This window comes from Alosa pseudoharengus, unplaced genomic scaffold (genome assembly GCF_046254945.1).
Source record: "Alosa pseudoharengus isolate Yale_2024_CS ecotype anadromous, Long Island Sound unplaced genomic scaffold, YU_APseudo_1.1 YU_APseudo_1.1_scf_5, whole genome shotgun sequence".
NCBI lineage: Eukaryota > Metazoa > Chordata > Actinopteri > Clupeiformes > Clupeidae > Alosa > Alosa pseudoharengus.
Window position 1 is genome coordinate 40,426,281 of NW_027468837.1, and position 16,437 is coordinate 40,442,717.

The 16,437-nt window shown below is 54.1% G+C and overlaps 31 non-coding genes and 1 pseudogene across 31 annotated transcripts; all 32 read right to left on the bottom strand.

Annotated features, from left to right (window-relative positions):
• Window positions 1-57: 57 nt before the first annotated feature.
• On the bottom strand, window positions 58-222 carry LOC143105166 (U1 spliceosomal RNA). Its single transcript, XR_012983301.1, has one exon. It is a non-coding gene; the product is annotated as a U1 spliceosomal RNA (small nuclear RNA).
• A 359-nt stretch (window positions 223-581) lies between these two features.
• Window positions 582-746, bottom strand: LOC143105167 (U1 spliceosomal RNA). Its single transcript, XR_012983302.1, has one exon. It is a non-coding gene; the product is annotated as a U1 spliceosomal RNA (small nuclear RNA).
• A 359-nt stretch (window positions 747-1,105) lies between these two features.
• LOC143105168 (U1 spliceosomal RNA) lies at window positions 1,106-1,270 on the bottom strand. The gene has a single exon (XR_012983303.1). It is a non-coding gene; the product is annotated as a U1 spliceosomal RNA (small nuclear RNA).
• A 359-nt stretch (window positions 1,271-1,629) lies between these two features.
• On the bottom strand, window positions 1,630-1,794 carry LOC143105169 (U1 spliceosomal RNA). Its single transcript, XR_012983304.1, has one exon. It is a non-coding gene; the product is annotated as a U1 spliceosomal RNA (small nuclear RNA).
• Window positions 1,795-2,153: 359 nt separating this feature from the next.
• Window positions 2,154-2,318, bottom strand: LOC143105170 (U1 spliceosomal RNA). The gene has a single exon (XR_012983305.1). It is a non-coding gene; the product is annotated as a U1 spliceosomal RNA (small nuclear RNA).
• A 359-nt stretch (window positions 2,319-2,677) lies between these two features.
• On the bottom strand, window positions 2,678-2,842 carry LOC143105171 (U1 spliceosomal RNA). Its single transcript, XR_012983306.1, has one exon. It is a non-coding gene; the product is annotated as a U1 spliceosomal RNA (small nuclear RNA).
• A 359-nt stretch (window positions 2,843-3,201) lies between these two features.
• On the bottom strand, window positions 3,202-3,370 carry LOC143105272 (U1 spliceosomal RNA). Its single transcript, XR_012983402.1, has one exon. It is a non-coding gene; the product is annotated as a U1 spliceosomal RNA (small nuclear RNA).
• A 359-nt stretch (window positions 3,371-3,729) lies between these two features.
• LOC143105172 (U1 spliceosomal RNA) lies at window positions 3,730-3,894 on the bottom strand. Its single transcript, XR_012983307.1, has one exon. It is a non-coding gene; the product is annotated as a U1 spliceosomal RNA (small nuclear RNA).
• Window positions 3,895-4,253: 359 nt separating this feature from the next.
• On the bottom strand, window positions 4,254-4,418 carry LOC143105173 (U1 spliceosomal RNA). The gene has a single exon (XR_012983308.1). It is a non-coding gene; the product is annotated as a U1 spliceosomal RNA (small nuclear RNA).
• Window positions 4,419-4,777: 359 nt separating this feature from the next.
• Window positions 4,778-4,942, bottom strand: LOC143105174 (U1 spliceosomal RNA). Its single transcript, XR_012983309.1, has one exon. It is a non-coding gene; the product is annotated as a U1 spliceosomal RNA (small nuclear RNA).
• Window positions 4,943-5,301: 359 nt separating this feature from the next.
• LOC143105258 (U1 spliceosomal RNA) lies at window positions 5,302-5,466 on the bottom strand. Its single transcript, XR_012983388.1, has one exon. It is a non-coding gene; the product is annotated as a U1 spliceosomal RNA (small nuclear RNA).
• Window positions 5,467-5,825: 359 nt separating this feature from the next.
• LOC143105177 (U1 spliceosomal RNA) lies at window positions 5,826-5,990 on the bottom strand. Its single transcript, XR_012983311.1, has one exon. It is a non-coding gene; the product is annotated as a U1 spliceosomal RNA (small nuclear RNA).
• Window positions 5,991-6,349: 359 nt separating this feature from the next.
• On the bottom strand, window positions 6,350-6,514 carry LOC143105178 (U1 spliceosomal RNA). Its single transcript, XR_012983312.1, has one exon. It is a non-coding gene; the product is annotated as a U1 spliceosomal RNA (small nuclear RNA).
• Window positions 6,515-6,873: 359 nt separating this feature from the next.
• Window positions 6,874-7,038, bottom strand: LOC143105179 (U1 spliceosomal RNA). The gene has a single exon (XR_012983313.1). It is a non-coding gene; the product is annotated as a U1 spliceosomal RNA (small nuclear RNA).
• Window positions 7,039-7,397: 359 nt separating this feature from the next.
• On the bottom strand, window positions 7,398-7,562 carry LOC143105180 (U1 spliceosomal RNA). Its single transcript, XR_012983314.1, has one exon. It is a non-coding gene; the product is annotated as a U1 spliceosomal RNA (small nuclear RNA).
• Window positions 7,563-7,921: 359 nt separating this feature from the next.
• Window positions 7,922-8,086, bottom strand: LOC143105181 (U1 spliceosomal RNA). The gene has a single exon (XR_012983315.1). It is a non-coding gene; the product is annotated as a U1 spliceosomal RNA (small nuclear RNA).
• A 359-nt stretch (window positions 8,087-8,445) lies between these two features.
• Window positions 8,446-8,610, bottom strand: LOC143105182 (U1 spliceosomal RNA). Its single transcript, XR_012983316.1, has one exon. It is a non-coding gene; the product is annotated as a U1 spliceosomal RNA (small nuclear RNA).
• Window positions 8,611-8,969: 359 nt separating this feature from the next.
• LOC143105140 (U1 spliceosomal RNA) lies at window positions 8,970-9,134 on the bottom strand. The gene has a single exon (XR_012983277.1). It is a non-coding gene; the product is annotated as a U1 spliceosomal RNA (small nuclear RNA).
• Window positions 9,135-9,493: 359 nt separating this feature from the next.
• On the bottom strand, window positions 9,494-9,658 carry LOC143105183 (U1 spliceosomal RNA). The gene has a single exon (XR_012983317.1). It is a non-coding gene; the product is annotated as a U1 spliceosomal RNA (small nuclear RNA).
• A 359-nt stretch (window positions 9,659-10,017) lies between these two features.
• Window positions 10,018-10,182, bottom strand: LOC143105184 (U1 spliceosomal RNA). Its single transcript, XR_012983318.1, has one exon. It is a non-coding gene; the product is annotated as a U1 spliceosomal RNA (small nuclear RNA).
• Window positions 10,183-10,541: 359 nt separating this feature from the next.
• On the bottom strand, window positions 10,542-10,706 carry LOC143105185 (U1 spliceosomal RNA). Its single transcript, XR_012983319.1, has one exon. It is a non-coding gene; the product is annotated as a U1 spliceosomal RNA (small nuclear RNA).
• Window positions 10,707-11,065: 359 nt separating this feature from the next.
• Window positions 11,066-11,230, bottom strand: LOC143105186 (U1 spliceosomal RNA). Its single transcript, XR_012983320.1, has one exon. It is a non-coding gene; the product is annotated as a U1 spliceosomal RNA (small nuclear RNA).
• Window positions 11,231-11,589: 359 nt separating this feature from the next.
• Window positions 11,590-11,754, bottom strand: LOC143105188 (U1 spliceosomal RNA). The gene has a single exon (XR_012983322.1). It is a non-coding gene; the product is annotated as a U1 spliceosomal RNA (small nuclear RNA).
• A 359-nt stretch (window positions 11,755-12,113) lies between these two features.
• On the bottom strand, window positions 12,114-12,278 carry LOC143105189 (U1 spliceosomal RNA). Its single transcript, XR_012983323.1, has one exon. It is a non-coding gene; the product is annotated as a U1 spliceosomal RNA (small nuclear RNA).
• A 359-nt stretch (window positions 12,279-12,637) lies between these two features.
• On the bottom strand, window positions 12,638-12,802 carry LOC143105190 (U1 spliceosomal RNA). The gene has a single exon (XR_012983324.1). It is a non-coding gene; the product is annotated as a U1 spliceosomal RNA (small nuclear RNA).
• A 359-nt stretch (window positions 12,803-13,161) lies between these two features.
• On the bottom strand, window positions 13,162-13,326 carry LOC143105191 (U1 spliceosomal RNA). Its single transcript, XR_012983325.1, has one exon. It is a non-coding gene; the product is annotated as a U1 spliceosomal RNA (small nuclear RNA).
• A 359-nt stretch (window positions 13,327-13,685) lies between these two features.
• Window positions 13,686-13,850, bottom strand: LOC143105192 (U1 spliceosomal RNA). The gene has a single exon (XR_012983326.1). It is a non-coding gene; the product is annotated as a U1 spliceosomal RNA (small nuclear RNA).
• A 359-nt stretch (window positions 13,851-14,209) lies between these two features.
• LOC143105193 (U1 spliceosomal RNA) lies at window positions 14,210-14,374 on the bottom strand. The gene has a single exon (XR_012983327.1). It is a non-coding gene; the product is annotated as a U1 spliceosomal RNA (small nuclear RNA).
• Window positions 14,375-14,733: 359 nt separating this feature from the next.
• On the bottom strand, window positions 14,734-14,898 carry LOC143105194 (U1 spliceosomal RNA). The gene has a single exon (XR_012983328.1). It is a non-coding gene; the product is annotated as a U1 spliceosomal RNA (small nuclear RNA).
• Window positions 14,899-15,257: 359 nt separating this feature from the next.
• On the bottom strand, window positions 15,258-15,422 carry LOC143105195 (U1 spliceosomal RNA). Its single transcript, XR_012983329.1, has one exon. It is a non-coding gene; the product is annotated as a U1 spliceosomal RNA (small nuclear RNA).
• A 359-nt stretch (window positions 15,423-15,781) lies between these two features.
• Window positions 15,782-15,946, bottom strand: LOC143105196 (U1 spliceosomal RNA). The gene has a single exon (XR_012983330.1). It is a non-coding gene; the product is annotated as a U1 spliceosomal RNA (small nuclear RNA).
• Window positions 15,947-16,306: 360 nt separating this feature from the next.
• LOC143105289 (U1 spliceosomal RNA) lies at window positions 16,307-16,437 on the bottom strand (annotated as a pseudogene).

Sequence of the window (16,437 nt, forward strand, 5' to 3'; positions counted from 1 at the left end):
AGAGAGCATTGTCCACGTTCCACTAGTCGCTCTGTCTTTTCTTTACACCATCAAAATCAGGGGAGAGCGCGAACGCAGTCCCCCACTACCAGAAATTGTGCAGTCGAGATTCCCACATTTGAGGAATTCGCAGGGGTCAGCACGACCGGATGTGCAATGGCCGAGCCTCGCCCTGGGCAAACAACCTTCTTGATCATTGTATCACCCCTGCCAGGTAAGTATGAGTTGGAACAGACCAAGTTGGCGCAGGGGTTCCTGGCCACTGGCAACACGCAGATGGTGGGCCCACCTCCAAGATTCCGTAAAGGGGGAGGGGCCTCCCTGAAAGACATCATTACTCGGAGCTTCCATAACAGCGACCTCTCCCGGTGAAGTGCCAAGGCTGCATCTAAATTATCCCGGCTAGATAGTGGACAGGAGGCACGCACTAAATCTAGACTCCTCCGACGGAGAAGCCGAGCAAAAGAGCGAACGTACGGCAGAACATGGCACAGAAAGCAAAGAAATGAGCCATGGTGTCCCACAGAGAGCATTGTCCACGTTCCACTAGTCGCTCTGTCTTTTCTTTACACCATCAAAATCAGGGGAGAGCGCGAACGCAGTCCCCCACTACCAGAAATTGTGCAGTCGAGATTCCCACATTTGAGGAATTCGCAGGGGTCAGCACGACCGGATGTGCAATGGCCGAGCCTCGCCCTGGGCAAACAACCTTCTTGATCATTGTATCACCCCTGCCAGGTAAGTATGAGTTGGAACAGACCAAGTTGGCGCAGGGGTTCCTGGCCACTGGCAACACGCAGATGGTGGGCCCACCTCCAAGATTCCGTAAAGGGGGAGGGGCCTCCCTGAAAGACATCATTACTCGGAGCTTCCATAACAGCGACCTCTCCCGGTGAAGTGCCAAGGCTGCATCTAAATTATCCCGGCTAGATAGTGGACAGGAGGCACGCACTAAATCTAGACTCCTCCGACGGAGAAGCCGAGCAAAAGAGCGAACGTACGGCAGAACATGGCACAGAAAGCAAAGAAATGAGCCATGGTGTCCCACAGAGAGCATTGTCCACGTTCCACTAGTCGCTCTGTCTTTTCTTTACACCATCAAAATCAGGGGAGAGCGCGAACGCAGTCCCCCACTACCAGAAATTGTGCAGTCGAGATTCCCACATTTGAGGAATTCGCAGGGGTCAGCACGACCGGATGTGCAATGGCCGAGCCTCGCCCTGGGCAAACAACCTTCTTGATCATTGTATCACCCCTGCCAGGTAAGTATGAGTTGGAACAGACCAAGTTGGCGCAGGGGTTCCTGGCCACTGGCAACACGCAGATGGTGGGCCCACCTCCAAGATTCCGTAAAGGGGGAGGGGCCTCCCTGAAAGACATCATTACTCGGAGCTTCCATAACAGCGACCTCTCCCGGTGAAGTGCCAAGGCTGCATCTAAATTATCCCGGCTAGATAGTGGACAGGAGGCACGCACTAAATCTAGACTCCTCCGACGGAGAAGCCGAGCAAAAGAGCGAACGTACGGCAGAACATGGCACAGAAAGCAAAGAAATGAGCCATGGTGTCCCACAGAGAGCATTGTCCACGTTCCACTAGTCGCTCTGTCTTTTCTTTACACCATCAAAATCAGGGGAGAGCGCGAACGCAGTCCCCCACTACCAGAAATTGTGCAGTCGAGATTCCCACATTTGAGGAATTCGCAGGGGTCAGCACGACCGGATGTGCAATGGCCGAGCCTCGCCCTGGGCAAACAACCTTCTTGATCATTGTATCACCCCTGCCAGGTAAGTATGAGTTGGAACAGACCAAGTTGGCGCAGGGGTTCCTGGCCACTGGCAACACGCAGATGGTGGGCCCACCTCCAAGATTCCGTAAAGGGGGAGGGGCCTCCCTGAAAGACATCATTACTCGGAGCTTCCATAACAGCGACCTCTCCCGGTGAAGTGCCAAGGCTGCATCTAAATTATCCCGGCTAGATAGTGGACAGGAGGCACGCACTAAATCTAGACTCCTCCGACGGAGAAGCCGAGCAAAAGAGCGAACGTACGGCAGAACATGGCACAGAAAGCAAAGAAATGAGCCATGGTGTCCCACAGAGAGCATTGTCCACGTTCCACTAGTCGCTCTGTCTTTTCTTTACACCATCAAAATCAGGGGAGAGCGCGAACGCAGTCCCCCACTACCAGAAATTGTGCAGTCGAGATTCCCACATTTGAGGAATTCGCAGGGGTCAGCACGACCGGATGTGCAATGGCCGAGCCTCGCCCTGGGCAAACAACCTTCTTGATCATTGTATCACCCCTGCCAGGTAAGTATGAGTTGGAACAGACCAAGTTGGCGCAGGGGTTCCTGGCCACTGGCAACACGCAGATGGTGGGCCCACCTCCAAGATTCCGTAAAGGGGGAGGGGCCTCCCTGAAAGACATCATTACTCGGAGCTTCCATAACAGCGACCTCTCCCGGTGAAGTGCCAAGGCTGCATCTAAATTATCCCGGCTAGATAGTGGACAGGAGGCACGCACTAAATCTAGACTCCTCCGACGGAGAAGCCGAGCAAAAGAGCGAACGTACGGCAGAACATGGCACAGAAAGCAAAGAAATGAGCCATGGTGTCCCACAGAGAGCATTGTCCACGTTCCACTAGTCGCTCTGTCTTTTCTTTACACCATCAAAATCAGGGGAGAGCGCGAACGCAGTCCCCCACTACCAGAAATTGTGCAGTCGAGATTCCCACATTTGAGGAATTCGCAGGGGTCAGCACGACCGGATGTGCAATGGCCGAGCCTCGCCCTGGGCAAACAACCTTCTTGATCATTGTATCACCCCTGCCAGGTAAGTATGAGTTGGAACAGACCAAGTTGGCGCAGGGGTTCCTGGCCACTGGCAACACGCAGATGGTGGGCCCACCTCCAAGATTCCGTAAAGGGGGAGGGGCCTCCCTGAAAGACATCATTACTCGGAGCTTCCATAACAGCGACCTCTCCCGGTGAAGTGCCAAGGCTGCATCTAAATTATCCCGGCTAGATAGTGGACAGGAGGCACGCACTAAATCTAGACTCCTCCGACGGAGAAGCCGAGCAAAAGAGCGAACGTACGGCAGAACATGGCACAGAAAGCAAAGAAATGAGCCACGGTGTCCCACAGAGAGCATTGTCCACGTTCCACTAGTCGCTCTGTCTTTTCTTTACACCATCAAAATCAGGGGAGAGCGCGAACGCAGTCCCCCACTACCAGAAATTGTGCAGTCGAGATTCCCACATTTGAGGAATTCGCAGGGGTCAGCACGACCGGATGTGCAATGGCCGAGCCTCGCCCTGGGCAAACAACCTTCTTGATCGATCATTGTATCACCCCTGCCAGGTAAGTATGAGTTGGAACAGACCAAGTTGGCGCAGGGGTTCCTGGCCACTGGCAACACGCAGATGGTGGGCCCACCTCCAAGATTCCGTAAAGGGGGAGGAGCCTCCCTGAAAGACATCATTACTCGGAGCTTCCATAACAGCGACCTCTCCCGGTGAAGTGCCAAGGCTGCATCTAAATTATCCCGGCTAGATAGTGGACAGGAGGCACGCACTAAATCTAGACTCCTCCGACGGAGAAGCCGAGCAAAAGAGCGAACGTACGGCAGAACATGGCACAGAAAGCAAAGAAATGAGCCACGGTGTCCCACAGAGAGCATTGTCCACGTTCCACTAGTCGCTCTGTCTTTTCTTTACACCATCAAAATCAGGGGAGAGCGCGAACGCAGTCCCCCACTACCAGAAATTGTGCAGTCGAGATTCCCACATTTGAGGAATTCGCAGGGGTCAGCACGACCGGATGTGCAATGGCCGAGCCTCGCCCTGGGCAAACAACCTTCTTGATCATTGTATCACCCCTGCCAGGTAAGTATGAGTTGGAACAGACCAAGTTGGCGCAGGGGTTCCTGGCCACTGGCAACACGCAGATGGTGGGCCCACCTCCAAGATTCCGTAAAGGGGGAGGGGCCTCCCTGAAAGACATCATTACTCGGAGCTTCCATAACAGCGACCTCTACCGGTGAAGTGCCAAGGCTGCATCTAAATTATCCCGGCTAGATAGTGGACAGGAGGCACGCACTAAATCTAGACTCCTCCGACGGAGAAGCCGAGCAAAAGAGCGAACGTACGGCAGAACATGGCACAGAAAGCAAAGAAATGAGCCACGGTGTCCCACAGAGAGCATTGTCCACGTTCCACTAGTCGCTCTGTCTTTTCTTTACACCATCAAAATCAGGGGAGAGCGCGAACGCAGTCCCCCACTACCAGAAATTGTGCAGTCGAGATTCCCACATTTGAGGAATTCGCAGGGGTCAGCACGACCGGATGTGCAATGGCCGAGCCTCGCCCTGGGCAAACAACCTTCTTGATCATTGTATCACCCCTGCCAGGTAAGTATGAGTTGGAACAGACCAAGTTGGCGCAGGGGTTCCTGGCCACTGGCAACACGCAGATGGTGGGCCCACCTCCAAGATTCCGTAAAGGGGGAGGGGCCTCCCTGAAAGACATCATTACTCGGAGCTTCCATAACAGCGACCTCTCCCGGTGAAGTGCCAAGGCTTCATCTAAATTATCCCGGCTAGATAGTGGACAGGAGGCACGCACTAAATCTAGACTCCTCCGACGGAGAAGCCGAGCAAAAGAGCGAACGTACGGCAGAACATGGCACAGAAAGCAAAGAAATGAGCCACGGTGTCGCACAGAGAGCATTGTCCACGTTCCACTAGTCGCTCTGTCTTTTCTTTACACCATCAAAATCAGGGGAGAGCGCGAACGCAGTCCCCCACTACCAGAAATTGTGCAGTCGAGATTCCCACATTTGAGGAATTCGCAGGGGTCAGCACGACCGGATGTGCAATGGCCGAGCCTCGCCCTGGGCAAACAACCTTCTTGATCATTGTATCACCCCTGCCAGGTAAGTATGAGTTGGAACAGACCAAGTTGGCGCAGGGGTTCCTGGCCACTGGCAACACGCAGATGGTGGGCCCACCTCCAAGATACCGTAAAGGGGGAGGGGCCTCCCTGAAAGACATCATTACTCGGAGCTTCCATAACAGCGACCTCTACCGGTGAAGTGCCAAGGCTGCATCTAAATTATCCCGGCTAGATAGTGGACAGGAGGCACGCACTAAATCTAGACTCCTCCGACGGAGAAGCCGAGCAAAAGAGCGAACGTACGGCAGAACATGGCACAGAAAGCAAAGAAATGAGCCACGGTGTCCCACAGAGAGCATTGTCCACGTTCCACTAGTCGCTCTGTCTTTTCTTTACACCATCAAAATCAGGGGAGAGCGCGAACGCAGTCCCCCACTACCAGAAATTGTGCAGTCGAGATTCCCACATTTGAGGAATTCGCAGGGGTCAGCACGAACGGATGTGCAATGGCCGAGCCTCGCCCTGGGCAAACAACCTTCTTGATCATTGTATCACCCCTGCCAGGTAAGTATGAGTTGGAACAGACCAAGTTGGCGCAGGGGTTCCTGGCCACTGGCAACACGCAGATGGTGGGCCCACCTCCAAGATTCCGTAAAGGGGGAGGGGCCTCCCTGAAAGACATCATTACTCGGAGCTTCCATAACAGCGACCTCTCCCGGTGAAGTGCCAAGGCTGCATCTAAATTATCCCGGCTAGATAGTGGACAGGAGGCACGCACTAAATCTAGACTCCTCCGACGGAGAAGCCGAGCAAAAGAGCGAACGTACGGCAGAACATGGCACAGAAAGCAAAGAAATGAGCCATGGTGTCCCACAGAGAGCATTGTCCACGTTCCACTAGTCGCTCTGTCTTTTCTTTACACCATCAAAATCAGGGGAGAGCGCGAACGCAGTCCCCCACTACCAGAAATTGTGCAGTCGAGATTCCCACATTTGAGGAATTCGCAGGGGTCAGCACGACCGGATGTGCAATGGCCGAGCCTCGCCCTGGGCAAACAACCTTCTTGATCATTGTATCACCCCTGCCAGGTAAGTATGAGTTGGAACAGACCAAGTTGGCGCAGGGGTTCCTGGCCACTGGCAACACGCAGATGGTGGGCCCACCTCCAAGATTCCGTAAAGGGGGAGGGGCCTCCCTGAAAGACATCATTACTCGGAGCTTCCATAACAGCGACCTCTCCCGGTGAAGTGCCAAGGCTGCATCTAAATTATCCCGGCTAGATAGTGGACAGGAGGCACGCACTAAATCTAGACTCCTCCGACGGAGAAGCCGAGCAAAAGAGCGAACGTACGGCAGAACATGGCACAGAAAGCAAAGAAATGAGCCATGGTGTCCCACAGAGAGCATTGTCCACGTTCCACTAGTCGCTCTGTCTTTTCTTTACACCATCAAAATCAGGGGAGAGCGCGAACGCAGTCCCCCACTACCAGAAATTGTGCAGTCGAGATTCCCACATTTGAGGAATTCGCAGGGGTCAGCACGACCGGATGTGCAATGGCCGAGCCTCGCCCTGGGCAAACAACCTTCTTGATCATTGTATCACCCCTGCCAGGTAAGTATGAGTTGGAACAGACCAAGTTGGCGCAGGGGTTCCTGGCCACTGGCAACACGCAGATGGTGGGCCCACCTCCAAGATTCCGTAAAGGGGGAGGGGCCTCCCTGAAAGACATCATTACTCGGAGCTTCCATAACAGCGACCTCTCCCGGTGAAGTGCCAAGGCTGCATCTAAATTATCCCGGCTAGATAGTGGACAGGAGGCACGCACTAAATCTAGACTCCTCCGACGGAGAAGCCGAGCAAAAGAGCGAACGTACGGCAGAACATGGCACAGAAAGCAAAGAAATGAGCCATGGTGTCCCACAGAGAGCATTGTCCACGTTCCACTAGTCGCTCTGTCTTTTCTTTACACCATCAAAATCAGGGGAGAGCGCGAACGCAGTCCCCCACTACCAGAAATTGTGCAGTCGAGATTCCCACATTTGAGGAATTCGCAGGGGTCAGCACGACCGGATGTGCAATGGCCGAGCCTCGCCCTGGGCAAACAACCTTCTTGATCATTGTATCACCCCTGCCAGGTAAGTATGAGTTGGAACAGACCAAGTTGGCGCAGGGGTTCCTGGCCACTGGCAACACGCAGATGGTGGGCCCACCTCCAAGATTCCGTAAAGGGGGAGGGGCCTCCCTGAAAGACATCATTACTCGGAGCTTCCATAACAGCGACCTCTCCCGGTGAAGTGCCAAGGCTGCATCTAAATTATCCCGGCTAGATAGTGGACAGGAGGCACGCACTAAATCTAGACTCCTCCGACGGAGAAGCCGAGCAAAAGAGCGAACGTACGGCAGAACATGGCACAGAAAGCAAAGAAATGAGCCATGGTGTCCCACAGAGAGCATTGTCCACGTTCCACTAGTCGCTCTGTCTTTTCTTTACACCATCAAAATCAGGGGAGAGCGCGAACGCAGTCCCCCACTACCAGAAATTGTGCAGTCGAGATTCCCACATTTGAGGAATTCGCAGGGGTCAGCACGACCGGATGTGCAATGGCCGAGCCTCGCCCTGGGCAAACAACCTTCTTGATCATTGTATCACCCCTGCCAGGTAAGTATGAGTTGGAACAGACCAAGTTGGCGCAGGGGTTCCTGGCCACTGGCAACACGCAGATGGTGGGCCCACCTCCAAGATTCCGTAAAGGGGGAGGGGCCTCCCTGAAAGACATCATTACTCGGAGCTTCCATAACAGCGACCTCTCCCGGTGAAGTGCCAAGGCTGCATCTAAATTATCCCGGCTAGATAGTGGACAGGAGGCACGCACTAAATCTAGACTCCTCCGACGGAGAAGCCGAGCAAAAGAGCGAACGTACGGCAGAACATGGCACAGAAAGCAAAGAAATGAGCCACGGTGTCCCACAGAGAGCATTGTCCACGTTCCACTAGTCGCTCTGTCTTTTCTTTACACCATCAAAATCAGGGGAGAGCGCGAACGCAGTCCCCCACTACCAGAAATTGTGCAGTCGAGATTCCCACATTTGAGGAATTCGCAGGGGTCAGCACGACCGGATGTGCAATGGCCGAGCCTCGCCCTGGGCAAACAACCTTCTTGATCATTGTATCACCCCTGCCAGGTAAGTATGAGTTGGAACAGACCAAGTTGGCGCAGGGGTTCCTGGCCACTGGCAACACGCAGATGGTGGGCCCACCTCCAAGATTCCGTAAAGGGGGAGGGGCCTCCCTGAAAGACATCATTACTCGGAGCTTCCATAACAGCGACCTCTCCCGGTGAAGTGCCAAGGCTGCATCTAAATTATCCCGGCTAGATAGTGGACAGGAGGCACGCACTAAATCTAGACTCCTCCGACGGAGAAGCCGAGCAAAAGAGCGAACGTACGGCAGAACATGGCACAGAAAGCAAAGAAATGAGCCACGGTGTCCCACAGAGAGCATTGTCCACGTTCCACTAGTCGCTCTGTCTTTTCTTTACACCATCAAAATCAGGGGAGAGCGCGAACGCAGTCCCCCACTACCAGAAATTGTGCAGTCGAGATTCCCACATTTGAGGAATTCGCAGGGGTCAGCACGACCGGATGTGCAATGGCCGAGCCTCGCCCTGGGCAAACAACCTTCTTGATCATTGTATCACCCCTGCCAGGTAAGTATGAGTTGGAACAGACCAAGTTGGCGCAGGGGTTCCTGGCCACTGGCAACACGCAGATGGTGGGCCCACCTCCAAGATTCCGTAAAGGGGGAGGGGCCTCCCTGAAAGACATCATTACTCGGAGCTTCCATAACAGCGACCTCTCCCGGTGAAGTGCCAAGGCTGCATCTAAATTATCCCGGCTAGATAGTGGACAGGAGGCACGCACTAAATCTAGACTCCTCCGACGGAGAAGCCGAGCAAAAGAGCGAACGTACGGCAGAACATGGCACAGAAAGCAAAGAAATGAGCCACGGTGTCCCACAGAGAGCATTGTCCACGTTCCACTAGTCGCTCTGTCTTTTCTTTACACCATCAAAATCAGGGGAGAGCGCGAACGCAGTCCCCCACTACCAGAAATTGTGCAGTCGAGATTTCCACATTTGAGGAATTCGCAGGGGTCAGCACGACCGGATGTGCAATGGCCGAGCCTCGCCCTGGGCAAACAACCTTCTTGATCATTGTATCACCCCTGCCAGGTAAGTATGAGTTGGAACAGACCAAGTTGGCGCAGGGGTTCCTGGCCACTGGCAACACGCAGATGGTGGGCCCACCTCCAAGATTCCGTAAAGGGGGAGGGGCCTCCCTGAAAGACATCATTACTCGGAGCTTCCATAACAGCGACCTCTCCCGGTGAAGTGCCAAGGCTGCATCTAAATTATCCCGGCTAGATAGTGGACAGGAGGCACGCACTAAATCTAGACTCCTCCGACGGAGAAGCCGAGCAAAAGAGCGAACGTACGGCAGAACATGGCACAGAAAGCAAAGAAATGAGCCACGGTGTCCCACAGAGAGCATTGTCCACGTTCCACTAGTCGCTCTGTCTTTTCTTTACACCATCAAAATCAGGGGAGAGCGCGAACGCAGTCCCCCACTACCAGAAATTGTGCAGTCGAGATTCCCACATTTGAGGAATTCGCAGGGGTCAGCACGACCGGATGTGCAATGGCCGAGCCTCGCCCTGGGCAAACAACCTTCTTGATCATTGTATCACCCCTGCCAGGTAAGTATGAGTTGGAACAGACCAAGTTGGCGCAGGGGTTCCTGGCCACTGGCAACACGCAGATGGTGGGCCCACCTCCAAGATTCCGTAAAGGGGGAGGGGCCTCCCTGAAAGACATCATTACTCGGAGCTTCCATAACAGCGACCTCTCCCGGTGAAGTGCCAAGGCTGCATCTAAATTATCCCGGCTAGATAGTGGACAGGAGGCACGCACTAAATCTAGACTCCTCCGACGGAGAAGCCGAGCAAAAGAGCGAACGTACGGCAGAACATGGCACAGAAAGCAAAGAAATGAGCCACGGTGTCCCACAGAGAGCATTGTCCACGTTCCACTAGTCGCTCTGTCTTTTCTTTACACCATCAAAATCAGGGGAGAGCGCGAACGCAGTCCCCCACTACCAGAAATTGTGCAGTCGAGATTCCCACATTTGAGGAATTCGCAGGGGTCAGCACGACCGGATGTGCAATGGCCGAGCCTCGCCCTGGGCAAACAACCTTCTTGATCATTGTATCACCCCTGCCAGGTAAGTATGAGTTGGAACAGACCAAGTTGGCGCAGGGGTTCCTGGCCACTGGCAACACGCAGATGGTGGGCCCACCTCCAAGATTCCGTAAAGGGGGAGGGGCCTCCCTGAAAGACATCATTACTCGGAGCTTCCATAACAGCGACCTCTCCCGGTGAAGTGCCAAGGCTGCATCTAAATTATCCCGGCTAGATAGTGGACAGGAGGCACGCACTAAATCTAGACTCCTCCGACGGAGAAGCCGAGCAAAAGAGCGAACGTACGGCAGAACATGGCACAGAAAGCAAAGAAATGAGCCACGGTGTCCCACAGAGAGCATTGTCCACGTTCCACTAGTCGCTCTGTCTTTTCTTTACACCATCAAAATCAGGGGAGAGCGCGAACGCAGTCCCCCACTACCAGAAATTGTGCAGTCGAGATTCCCACATTTGAGGAATTCGCAGGGGTCAGCACGACCGGATGTGCAATGGCCGAGCCTCGCCCTGGGCAAACAACCTTCTTGATCATTGTATCACCCCTGCCAGGTAAGTATGAGTTGGAACAGACCAAGTTGGCGCAGGGGTTCCTGGCCACTGGCAACACGCAGATGGTGGGCCCACCTCCAAGATTCCGTAAAGGGGGAGGGGCCTCCCTGAAAGACATCATTACTCGGAGCTTCCATAACAGCGACCTCTCCCGGTGAAGTGCCAAGGCTGCATCTAAATTATCCCGGCTAGATAGTGGACAGGAGGCACGCACTAAATCTAGACTCCTCCGACGGAGAAGCCGAGCAAAAGAGCGAACGTACGGCAGAACATGGCACAGAAAGCAAAGAAATGAGCCACGGTGTCCCACAGAGAGCATTGTCCACGTTCCACTAGTCGCTCTGTCTTTTCTTTACACCATCAAAATCAGGGGAGAGCGCGAACGCAGTCCCCCACTACCAGAAATTGTGCAGTCGAGATTCCCACATTTGAGGAATTCGCAGGGGTCAGCACGACCGGATGTGCAATGGCCGAGCCTCGCCCTGGGCAAACAACCTTCTTGATCATTGTATCACCCCTGCCAGGTAAGTATGAGTTGGAACAGACCAAGTTGGCGCAGGGGTTCCTGGCCACTGGCAACACGCAGATGGTGGGCCCACCTCCAAGATTCCGTAAAGGGGGAGGGGCCTCCCTGAAAGACATCATTACTCGGAGCTTCCATAACAGCGACCTCTCCCGGTGAAGTGCCAAGGCTGCATCTAAATTATCCCGGCTAGATAGTGGACAGGAGGCACGCACTAAATCTAGACTCCTCCGACGGAGAAGCCGAGCAAAAGAGCGAACGTACGGCAGAACATGGCACAGAAAGCAAAGAAATGAGCCACGGTGTCCCACAGAGAGCATTGTCCACGTTCCACTAGTCGCTCTGTCTTTTCTTTACACCATCAAAATCAGGGGAGAGCGCGAACGCAGTCCCCCACTACCAGAAATTGTGCAGTCGAGATTCCCACATTTGAGGAATTCGCAGGGGTCAGCACGACCGGATGTGCAATGGCCGAGCCTCGCCCTGGGCAAACAACCTTCTTGATCATTGTATCACCCCTGCCAGGTAAGTATGAGTTGGAACAGACCAAGTTGGCGCAGGGGTTCCTGGCCACTGGCAACACGCAGATGGTGGGCCCACCTCCAAGATTCCGTAAAGGGGGAGGGGCCTCCCTGAAAGACATCATTACTCGGAGCTTCCATAACAGCGACCTCTCCCGGTGAAGTGCCAAGGCTGCATCTAAATTATCCCGGCTAGATAGTGGACAGGAGGCACGCACTAAATCTAGACTCCTCCGACGGAGAAGCCGAGCAAAAGAGCGAACGTACGGCAGAACATGGCACAGAAAGCAAAGAAATGAGCCACGGTGTCCCACAGAGAGCATTGTCCACGTTCCACTAGTCGCTCTGTCTTTTCTTTACACCATCAAAATCAGGGGAGAGCGCGAACGCAGTCCCCCACTACCAGAAATTGTGCAGTCGAGATTCCCACATTTGAGGAATTCGCAGGGGTCAGCACGACCGGATGTGCAATGGCCGAGCCTCGCCCTGGGCAAACAACCTTCTTGATCATTGTATCACCCCTGCCAGGTAAGTATGAGTTGGAACAGACCAAGTTGGCGCAGGGGTTCCTGGCCACTGGCAACACGCAGATGGTGGGCCCACCTCCAAGATTCCGTAAAGGGGGAGGGGCCTCCCTGAAAGACATCATTACTCGGAGCTTCCATAACAGCGACCTCTCCCGGTGAAGTGCCAAGGCTGCATCTAAATTATCCCGGCTAGATAGTGGACAGGAGGCACGCACTAAATCTAGACTCCTCCGACGGAGAAGCCGAGCAAAAGAGCGAACGTACGGCAGAACATGGCACAGAAAGCAAAGAAATGAGCCATGGTGTCCCACAGAGAGCATTGTCCACGTTCCACTAGTCGCTCTGTCTTTTCTTTACACCATCAAAATCAGGGGAGAGCGCGAACGCAGTCCCCCACTACCAGAAATTGTGCAGTCGAGATTCCCACATTTGAGGAATTCGCAGGGGTCAGCACGACCGGATGTGCAATGGCCGAGCCTCGCCCTGGGCAAACAACCTTCTTGATCATTGTATCACCCCTGCCAGGTAAGTATGAGTTGGAACAGACCAAGTTGGCGCAGGGGTTCCTGGCCACTGGCAACACGCAGATGGTGGGCCCACCTCCAAGATTCCGTAAAGGGGGAGGGGCCTCCCTGAAAGACATCATTACTCGGAGCTTCCATAACAGCGACCTCTCCCGGTGAAGTGCCAAGGCTGCATCTAAATTATCCCGGCTAGATAGTGGACAGGAGGCACGCACTAAATCTAGACTCCTCCGACGGAGAAGCCGAGCAAAAGAGCGAACGTACGGCAGAACATGGCACAGAAAGCAAAGAAATGAGCCATGGTGTCCCACAGAGAGCATTGTCCACGTTCCACTAGTCGCTCTGTCTTTTCTTTACACCATCAAAATCAGGGGAGAGCGCGAACGCAGTCCCCCACTACCAGAAATTGTGCAGTCGAGATTCCCACATTTGAGGAATTCGCAGGGGTCAGCACGACCGGATGTGCAATGGCCGAGCCTCGCCCTGGGCAAACAACCTTCTTGATCATTGTATCACCCCTGCCAGGTAAGTATGAGTTGGAACAGACCAAGTTGGCGCAGGGGTTCCTGGCCACTGGCAACACGCAGATGGTGGGCCCACCTCCAAGATTCCGTAAAGGGGGAGGGGCCTCCCTGAAAGACATCATTACTCGGAGCTTCCATAACAGCGACCTCTCCCGGTGAAGTGCCAAGGCTGCATCTAAATTATCCCGGCTAGATAGTGGACAGGAGGCACGCACTAAATCTAGACTCCTCCGACGGAGAAGCCGAGCAAAAGAGCGAACGTACGGCAGAACATGGCACAGAAAGCAAAGAAATGAGCCATGGTGTCCCACAGAGAGCATTGTCCACGTTCCACTAGTCGCTCTGTCTTTTCTTTACACCATCAAAATCAGGGGAGAGCGCGAACGCAGTCCCCCACTACCAGAAATTGTGCAGTCGAGATTCCCACATTTGAGGAATTCGCAGGGGTCAGCACGACCGGATGTGCAATGGCCGAGCCTCGCCCTGGGCAAACAACCTTCTTGATCATTGTATCACCCCTGCCAGGTAAGTATGAGTTGGAACAGACCAAGTTGGCGCAGGGGTTCCTGGCCACTGGCAACACGCAGATGGTGGGCCCACCTCCAAGATTCCGTAAAGGGGGAGGGGCCTCCCTGAAAGACATCATTACTCGGAGCTTCCATAACAGCGACCTCTCCCGGTGAAGTGCCAAGGCTGCATCTAAATTATCCCGGCTAGATAGTGGACAGGAGGCACGCACTAAATCTAGACTCCTCCGACGGAGAAGCCGAGCAAAAGAGCGAACGTACGGCAGAACATGGCACAGAAAGCAAAGAAATGAGCCATGGTGTCCCACAGAGAGCATTGTCCACGTTCCACTAGTCGCTCTGTCTTTTCTTTACACCATCAAAATCAGGGGAGAGCGCGAACGCAGTCCCCCACTACCAGAAATTGTGCAGTCGAGATTCCCACATTTGAGGAATTCGCAGGGGTCAGCACGACCGGATGTGCAATGGCCGAGCCTCGCCCTGGGCAAACAACCTTCTTGATCATTGTATCACCCCTGCCAGGTAAGTATGAGTTGGAACAGACCAAGTTGGCGCAGGGGTTCCTGGCCACTGGCAACACGCAGATGGTGGGCCCACCTCCAAGATTCCGTAAAGGGGGAGGGGCCTCCCTGAAAGACATCATTACTCGGAGCTTCCATAACAGCGACCTCTCCCGGTGAAGTGCCAAGGCTGCATCTAAATTATCCCGGCTAGATAGTGGACAGGAGGCACGCACTAAATCTAGACTCCTCCGACGGAGAAGCCGAGCAAAAGAGCGAACGTACGGCAGAACATGGCACAGAAAGCAAAGAAATGAGCCATGGTGTCCCACAGAGAGCATTGTCCACGTTCCACTAGTCGCTCTGTCTTTTCTTTACACCATCAAAATCAGGGGAGAGCGCGAACGCAGTCCCCCACTACCAGAAATTGTGCAGTCGAGATTCCCACATTTGAGGAATTCGCAGGGGTCAGCACGACCGGATGTGCAATGGCCGAGCCTCGCCCTGGGCAAACAACCTTCTTGATCATTGTATCACCCCTGCCAGGTAAGTATGAGTTGGAACAGACCAAGTTGGCGCAGGGGTTCCTGGCCACTGGCAACACGCAGATGGTGGGCCCACCTCCAAGATTCCGTAAAGGGGGAGGGGCCTCCCTGAAAGACATCATTACTCGGAGCTTCCATAACAGCGACCTCTCCCGGTGAAGTGCCAAGGCTGCATCTAAATTATCCCGGCTAGATAGTGGACAGGAGGCACGCACTAAATCTAGACTCCTCCGACGGAGAAGCCGAGCAAAAGAGCGAACGTACGGCAGAACATGGCACAGAAAGCAAAGAAATGAGCCATGGTGTCCCACAGAGAGCATTGTCCACGTTCCACTAGTCGCTCTGTCTTTTCTTTACACCATCAAAATCAGGGGAGAGCGCGAACGCAGTCCCCCACTACCAGAAATTGTGCAGTCGAGATTCCCACATTTGAGGAATTCGCAGGGGTCAGCACGACCGGATGTGCAATGGCCGAGCCTCGCCCTGGGCAAACAACCTTCTTGATCATTGTATCACCCCTGCCAGGTAAGTATGAGTTGGAACAGACCAAGTTGGCGCAGGGGTTCCTGGCCACTGGCAACACGCAGATGGTGGGCCCACCTCCAAGATTCCGTAAAGGGGGAGGGGCCTCCCTGAAAGACATCATTACTCGGAGCTTCCATAACAGCGACCTCTCCCGGTGAAGTGCCAAGGCTGCATCTAAATTATCCCGGCTAGATAGTGGACAGGAGGCACGCACTAAATCTAGACTCCTCCGACGGAGAAGCCGAGCAAAAGAGCGAACGTACGGCAGAACATGGCACAGAAAGCAAAGAAATGAGCCATGGTGTCCCACAGAGAGCATTGTCCACGTTCCACTAGTCGCTCTGTCTTTTCTTTACACCATCAAAATCAGGGGAGAGCGCGAACGCAGTCCCCCACTACCAGAAATTGTGCAGTCGAGATTCCCACATTTGAGGAATTCGCAGGGGTCAGCACGACCGGATGTGCAATGGCCGAGCCTCGCCCTGGGCAAACAACCTTCTTGATCATTGTATCACCCCTGCCAGGTAAGTATGAGTTGGAACAGACCAAGTTGGCGCAGGGGTTCCTGGCCACTGGCAACACGCAGATGGTGGGCCCACCTCCAAGATTCCGTAAAGGGGGAGGGGCCTCCCTGAAAGACATCATTACTCGGAGCTTCCATAACAGCGACCTCTCCCGGTGAAGTGCCAAGGCTGCATCTAAATTATCCCGGCTAGATAGTGGACAGGAGGCACGCACTAAATCTAGACTCCTCCGACGGAGAAGCCGAGCAAAAGAGCGAACGTACGGCAGAACATGGCACAGAAAGCAAAGAAATGAGCCATGGTGTCCCACAGAGAGCATTGTCCACGTTCCACTAGTCGCTCTGTCTTTTCTTTACACCATCAAAATCAGGGGAGAGCGCGAACGCAGTCCCCCACTACCAGAAATTGTGCAGTCGAGATTCCCACATTTGAGGAATTCGCAGGGGTCAGCACGACCGGATGTGCAATGGCCGAGCCTCGCCCTGGGCAAACAACCTTC